Here is an 8,840-nt window from a genome sequence, read left to right as displayed (position 1 = left end):
TAGTAATTAGTATATTTTTAACGATGATTTGATTGTGATATAAAATAACTCAAGCAGTGCCCCCCCCCCACATCAGCCCCGTTCGAGCTTATTTTTAATTTAACTTTTAGACTTAAATAATTATATTATTTATGTTCAGCGTTTTTAAAAATCTAAATATTCCAGAAATTCTTGTAAATTCTCCTCAATAGTCAATACAGAACTAATCACGTAATGTTTTAAGTTGGTTCACGACATCGCAATGGTGTTTTATTTTGAATGACATTATTGCCCAAATGGTGGATAAAAGGTTCAGGACTGCCACAGTTACTAAACCAATTATTTTATAATAATGCAATGTTAAGTTCAATAGCATGTTTTTACTCACAATTGTTATGTAATTACACGAATTCAAGAGAAATAACTATGTGAACATAGGGGTGTGATTCGTGATACTAAGTGGAATGTATGTTTGACCATATGGAAGTGTTTTTGACCACTATGAGATGTGACCTACGAATGTTGTATGTTCCATTGTAGACATGGTGTCTGTAGCGTCGGCCATTATTGTCTCCAGACACGGACAAGTAATCATTACTAAATTACTCCCATTACTCTGTATTAAGGTCAAAGGTGAGTTCAGTCCTTTGACCATAATTTAGTTAATCAATATATACTGTCACTGTAGACCTTTCATTGGAAGGTAAAATGTTTTTGGTCTAATGTGTTTGGTCCCCACTAATCCCAATGCAATGGTCTCACTGGTGTTTTTGGATGTAAGACCAAAATCCAAGGTGGTTGGTGTTTAAGTCCATGTTGTATCAAAACATCTTTACAATAACCATTATGATTTTGCAACTGAAGTTTAAACATAGAATTGCAGTTTACTGGGCTTTTGATAATTTTTACAACATTTTCGTAATGTTCTGCATTTTTCAACTTAGGGGTAGTGTCTGGTAAAACAATAATTACTACTGTACATCTTAAGGGAACTGACGTTCCATTGAAATGAGGGTTCCCGGTTACAGCTGTTCCAATGAATAGTTTCTCTTTAACCTCGGATATATAAGCGTACTTTAGATGTTATTATTAGTTTTATCTCGAATTAGCAATAACGCAACACGGCTGGAAGTATTGTGTATAATTAAACGTTATGTGTGTTTACTTGTTTACCTGTTGTGTGTAATTCTGTTGTGTGGATGCAACAGTTATACGTATGGTAAGATGTTGTTTGTATGTAACCAAGGGGTCTAAATCCCGGGATTTCGGGATTTTTCCAAGCCAGTACCGGGGTCCCGGGATTAATCATGTATTCAGTTCAGAACGAGAATTCATAACTCCAAAACACGATCTTCAACGCAAATATTGCTGCTCAGTTCAATAAACAAATATAACATGGGAGGAATCAACGGTTGTAGCGGTAAAGATTTTAAATGTTGACAGCAATAAAAAAATTTGGTACAAATAACAAATCATCTCCTTATGTAGGATATAATTGATTACAGTAGAGTCCCCCAAACTCGGCGTAGTGTGGACTGGAAGGGTGCCGAGTTTGTGAAATGCCGGGTTATCGGGTACTAAGGTTAAAAATAAGAACAATACAATTTTTAAGCTATTTAACCGCCTTTTTTATATTTATATTAAAAGTCAGTATTAAGTCATCAGATATGGTACAACATATCCTTGGTACGAGTTGTGAATAATTTGAATTGAGCTGGCTTGAGTCCATGTTTAACTCGGACTAAAAAATCACTAATTTTTTGAGCCAGATGATGGCCGAGTTATCCAGACTGCCGGGTTATCGAGTGCCGAGTTTGCGGGACTCTACAGTACCTTAAATATAAGCAATCTTAATAATTTAATTTTGTGTTTTTACTGTAGTAAATGTTTTAGGCTTTTCATATTATTAACACTGCAATTACTGATTTGCCATATAAATTGTATTATCCTATTTACATTTTATGACAAATAAAACTAAAAATAACTTCTTAATCAGCATAGTACGTGTTATTAAACTCACGGGAAGTAAATGAAAATACGTCTAACAACACTTGAAACATACTACAAAAATACTACGTTCGCCTATTGAGTTTAATTATGATTGAAGAGTCTAATCACCACCTACCATCTCTTTATGTATTTACCACCCTGTCCAGTAATAAAACAATAAAAATAAAAATATAGTCTAGTGTTATTAGACTATTTTTATTTGCTCGCAGTAAGTAAATAAAAACTCCTCAAACTCACAAAAATAATAAATACAAATGTGGTTTTTGCAATCCCGTTAATCCCGGGATTAAAATATGCTGATCCCGGAATTTCTAGGTATAAAAAATCGACCGGAATCCCGGGATTGAGACCCCCAGATATTGCAACGGTATTTTAAAAACGCTTTTAGATATAATAGTGTATCAAGTAGTTATGTGTATGGTTGGCTATTCGTGTGTAATAAGCAGCTATGTCAATGATTATCAGATCGATTAGTCAAATCATAAAAGAGAGCTTAATTAGATTTTATAAATTTATTTATATTATAAAATGTACAAGTGTAATTCTAATTTTATGTCTTGGCAGAAAAAAAACAATGGCTTGTAATATATTCTGATAGGTAATAAGGTCACTATTGTTGTTTGCGTGTAAACCATTGATTTATATAACGGAATCTCAACCGTATTATCTCATCTTTAGCACTTGGACCGCCGCGTACTGTTGTATAGTCACATGATACAGTAACTGAGTCACCGATCCCATGACTAACACTTTTGCAGCTACCTCTTAAACCTCTAACTAACTTTAATTAAAACATTTAAGTTTGAGTTAAAATTTATAATCGTGTTGATTTCATATTTTAATGGCTAATTTTGATAGTTTTAATGAATTTCCCTATTGTAAAGAAGCTAGGACTGTCTGAAGCACAGCTAGGCCTAGACCCGGGACCGATTACATTTTTCATCTTTATTTCGCTAGAGGTAGAAAACAATATTCGACAACAATTTTTTATACACATATATACAGGATGTCCCTCAGTAAACAGCCAAACCCTGGGAAATGGTTCTATAGGTCGAAATTAAAAGAAAATCAAGAAGAAATATTTTTTCAAACTCGCTTCCTGAACCAAATAGCCGCCATTTTGTATTTTCACAACAAAATTATATTTGGATCTTTACAACCGATCTTTATGAAACTTGGTATGTATGTTAAGGTAGAAAACAACAATGTTAAAAAATAATATTTTGTCCCAATTCTTAACTTCAAATTTGCGGTCATTTTAATTTTTTTTTATAATTTTAGTGTTAAAAAATAGCAGATTTTACTAACAAATTTCAACAACTTTATTTAGAATTTACAATTTCCTATCAAACGACACCAATTTCGAAAAGATCGAATAAAAAATAACTGGAATATGATGACTTTTAGTTGTAAAATGAGGTAAACCTGAACCTTATTCTACCTCATTATGTAGTCTTTGCTATAAGATTCAAGCTCCAATACCTCCAATACTGAGGTTTTATGTTATATCACAGATAATAATAATCGTTTGATGTCGATGCATATAGTTTTGTAATAATAATTAAGAAAAAATGTAGAAGATGAAATTAAAAAGACGTCATGATAACACGTACAAGATAAGTTTATTTTTCATTAAAACTACGTCAGTCACAGACGTAGAATAGTCAGACTTTAATTTTATTGAATTTTTTGGTGATAAGAGAATTTTGATTTAAAACATATTTTCTTCGAAAACTCACCAGATAGACTTTAACACCGAAATATCTCATGAAATTTGTTTATCGTCTGATACATTGATTTCGTATCTTTAAATGTAAATGCCAGTTTTTTGGGTTACACCATTTTGTGTTAAATACGATTTTTAATGGCAACCCTCTTTATATTTTTATTATAAGATTATCATGTGTTTTAATTCAAAATGTAAATGTCACTAAAAACAAAACGCAGAAAACCTAGCTTAAGAAATAGTTGTATTATGTATGTTATTTATTAAAAGTTTTTAAAGAGTCATTTTTTTTATTATTGTAGGTGTTTGAGCATCTTGAATTGTCCCAATATTTATAAGTTTATTACTAATTTACTCATTGCTGGTTTCCAAACAATCACACAGAATGTATCTCAGAAGTTTTTTTTTGTTTTGCAATTATATTTTTTTACACAATGCTATTTAACACTATTTTATATTTTATAAAATGATCATTATAGACTACTTGCTTATTCAGTAGAACCTAGATAACAAGACAACAAGACTCTCATGGGGATAAACATAAGATAGAATAAATATATATAATATGTAAGATAAATATATAGGATAAATATAAGATTTATCATATTGATAAAATAAGACTTGTTATCAAGGTTGTCTTCTTATCGAGGTTTGTAATAACATGTGATTATTGGTAAATTAAATTCTAGGGGATTTAAACATGACACTTGTTATCAAGTGTGACTTGTTATCGAGGTTCCACTGTAATATGATTCATAAGGTTGTCTAAAGTTTCGATTTTCATTCAAAAAGGAAATTTTCTTAAGTAAAACTATATACTAAGCAAACACACATGTATCTCAAATGTTCGTATTGGATTGTGTCTTTTAGCGTAATGATGTAAGTATATGATTTTCAATAGCTGAGATTTTATGACAATGTCTAAACACCATAAGAACTAATGGTGAATTCTCTACGATGCGAACTGCCACTAAAAGCTTGATCTATACGTAATCACAATTATTTTCGTCTGACCTTGAGGCTAACATTGTACCCAATTCGCCAAATTCTTGCTAGAGAAAGAGTTGTTTTTGGGAGACAGCCAAGATGCAGCCAGTCTTGAACTCTTGGAACGGGAACAGTTTAGGCATTTCGGCGAATATGTAACGAAACTGTCGCAACAAAATTAACTGTTACAGTGTTTTGTTTCATACACGGATTGTTACCTAAGCTCTGACCAGAGATAAAACCTATATTGTTGATAAAATTTATAAGCTCAGATGACAGGACGAATATTCTTCTCATCATGAACTGAATCTATTTGTGACTGGAAGAAGAGTGTTGTTGGATTTAGAATGTGTTATATTAATTGGGTATCGTTGTTAGTCTCCACTTTACCCACTCCAGTTTTATACAGTATTATATACAGTTTTATACAGTAGTGACTTAGCTAGACCCAAAATAAACGTACTGGATATATCAAATATTATTTTGTAACCATACTATTATGAGTCCGTTGAACCATTGTGTACAGATTCTGAACGTTTTGTACATAGTATAAATTATAAAATAACGGGTTTAATCCAAAAGCAAATGTTCTCAACTATTGCCGACACAAGAAACGTTTAGCATAAAACGAGCACTCCATTATGTAGCGTTGGTGACTCCTTCTGCGTAAATACAATAGGCTACAGTATAACAAGTCTGCATAAATCAAAATAATTTTTAAAATATCGTCAAAACGAGAGGACATTTTGACAATTTTTAACGATTGAATATGGAGTAATCCATTGTATAAAGTCGGCGGACGTTAAGCACGGATACAGTTCAGATAAGAACGTAGGGCGCCAGATAACATAAACGACCTTGATACAAGTGGTGTGGCGGTGCACCGCAGCACCAAGCACCGATTCTCGGAACCGACGAAACAAGTTGAACAAATAACACCATCTGTCAACCAACTACCTCAACATTCGACCTTACAAAATAACTGAGAGAAAAACATAATTGAAAACTACCTTACTACACTAAGTTACACCGACATAATTATAATTATATAACGTACTTAAGAATGCTATAAGAATGTCTTAAGAATGTTGGTGTTTTTTCTTTGTAAGCTGTTAAGACAATATTCAATGTTGACAGTGAAACACATTGTAAGCCATTATTCAAGAAACTTGGAATTTTAACTGTTACTTCTCTGTACATTTTAGATTGTTTATTGTATATAAAAAATAATATTAGAGAGTTCCCTACAAATGATTCGGTTCATAACCATTTTACCAGACAAAACTCTTTTCTCCGTCCAAACCAATGTAATTTTATGACCACAATCAATAACTTTAGTGAATTTGGCAAAAGATTGTATAATATGTTACTGTACCTGCTCACATTAAATGTCTTGAAATAAAACAATTTAAATTTACTATTAGAGAGATTTTGTGTGATTTATGTGTGTATAAGGTCAAATAATTTGTAGAACATATTAAGTAGGTTAATGGATATATTGTGATGAAAACCGTATGACGTTGCTATACATGTATTTATAATGTTGATGGCAATAAATGGTTTTTATTTTGATTTGATTTGTGTTTATAAAAACCAACTGTGGAGTGGTATCATTGACAATACACCTCTGGTGTTATGTTAAAAAAATCTAATCATAAATGGTTTATTAGAAAAGAAGAAGAAAATGTATACAAATACTTGACTAAAGGCAAAAGATACCTACAATGTTTTTTGAATGTTTGCAAACTAACTACATGTATATTATAGGAAAGGAATATGCTTGGAAATGTAAATTTCTTAATTCACAGTGCGATCTTTATGTGTAGGCTCTTTAGATTATGAAACTAGGAGTATAAATCAAATTAAGTAGAACAAACTTTTTTAAATTTGTACACAGTTGTATACACAGCATTGCCACATCTCCCTGAGTGTCCTTAGTAAATGGATATATTGGTAATACATACTACCATTGACTATATATACCTACACTACCCATTAATGTTTGAAAATGGAACCCATATTTCGTTGATAACAACTGGTTCAATTGTTTTTTACACAAAATAATAAACGCGAGATATTTTGTGATGTTACATGTTCGAAGAACCAGACAAGTAAGTACAATCTAAATTGATTCTATTGTATTTCATTATTAGAAAGAAAATTGACAAAATGAAAAATATAAAAATGTATTATAGTCTGCATGATGGAAGCTGTCTCCTGACATTCAGTGTATCTCGGATTGGACCGGGCCCAGCACAGCATCGATCATACAGACTATAACCACGAAAATATAAATTGACAAAGACTAGGCCCCCCATACACGTAACGATCGGCCGGCCGGCGAGGGCCGGAAGGCCAAACTGAACAGTTTGGCCTGTGAAAGGAGGGTCCCCATACACGCAACGATTCGCCTGCCGGCCGGACTGAAATTTCTCCGCCTAGTGGCAAGTGTGCAGTCAGTTTACGAACGTCAAAAACGTTTTGGTTAACTTGCTATAAGCTGGATCTTTTAAGTCCCTGTTGTGGTATGCCTTTGTTTTGACCCTACACCGACATTCATGCTCTCTGTATTCTTCTATAAAGGCTAGCACATGCTAATTAGTCCACGTAGCCATATTAGTACAAAGACTGAACAGAAAATAAAGTTATGTTATGTCAATGACCGTGCCTGACCTTAAAAACGAACGTAAATAAAAAAATAATGCTACTACTGTACTGTCAGCCTTCCGGCAGCCTGCCGGCGACCCCATACTCGTAACGATCGGCCTGAAGGCGGGGGTTGGCCGGACGACGACTGATGGGAATCCCATCAGTCGTCGTCCGGCCAATTTGGTCGTCCGGCGGCCGGAAGACGACCCCATACACGTAACGATCGGCCGGCCGGCGTGGACTGTTCAGGCCGGGCCGGCCGGCCGATCGTTACGTGTATGGGGGGCCTATCGTACGTAACTCGTCCAAAATGTGTGTACCGGACTCGTATGGTAATCCCGTACTCGACTTTGTCTCGCACGGGAACGACCACACTCGTCCGGTAAACACTTATTTTCGGGACTAGTAACGTAATATACTATAACCACTTATCTGGAAATACAAACTCGCTTTTGATACAATGCTTGTTGTTGTATTGTGGCACTTATACGTACTGGGTACATCAACAAAATACTGGGTGGTTATATTAATTATAATTGAGATCGATAATATCATTTTATTAACAATCCAGTTTTTGATAATGCATTTGGAAACAGTCTTAAAATGCATATGACACATTTTAAGGGTTACTATGAATAAAATATTACATAAAGTATTATGTCATGAACTATAAACAAGTGCGTAGCAACACTCGTTCAGTAGTTTACGTCTGAGTCATGTTTTATCATTTTATGTTATGTAGCCTAGCTCATTATTTGTTATCTTGTTATTAGGTAATAATAACCAACAGCAAATAAGTGTCTCAAGTGAATTGTACTTACACATTTTATATAATGGATGGCAGACTTATGTTTTTCCGATCTTAACCGTTTAATGAATACGACACATAGTAATACTTTGTAATCAATTTAAACTAAATCTGTATAGGAAAACTTGAGTTAGGAGTTAAAATAATGAGTGATAAATCCTAACAACTTTACATTTTTCTTTTTAAATATTTTTATTAGATTCAAACGTTTACTTTTTGCAGACACTAAAATGCGGATAAGTTACCCAATTCATAAATAAATAGTATAAATAGCAAATTATAAATGGAAGTCCAGTAAAACACGCCTTTTAGTATTAATATTATTATTATTATATAAGATTGGGTCATGGAAACGGAGTGTTATGGGTTTTGGAATTGTTCAAAAACATTTTTTCAAACTTTTACCCTATGCCCAATTTTTGTTACAGCCATTGTTTAGGTGAGCTTAAAAAATTAATATTTTTTATACTGAAGCGTTGTTGTAAAGTAAAAGGTTACAGAGAAAATAAAAAAAAAACCACCACATTTAAAATTTTCATGTTCTAATTGCGAAAAAGAAAACCCTAGTAGTTGCTAAGTCTAGGTAGACGTGGTTGTTGGGTTCAGTCTCCTCTGACTAATGAGAGAGGTGCAGAGGTGCGAAGGAGACGAAACTACGGCGATTGTTGCATCAGCCAACCA

This window comes from Macrosteles quadrilineatus, unplaced genomic scaffold (assembly GCF_028750875.1).
Source record: "Macrosteles quadrilineatus isolate MER2022 unplaced genomic scaffold, UCM_ALF_1.0 Scaffold_7__1_contigs__length_78375512, whole genome shotgun sequence".
Taxonomy (NCBI): domain Eukaryota; kingdom Metazoa; phylum Arthropoda; class Insecta; order Hemiptera; family Cicadellidae; genus Macrosteles; species Macrosteles quadrilineatus.
The sequence above is the reverse complement of the archived record's forward strand: the minus strand, read 5'-3'. Positions refer to the sequence as shown.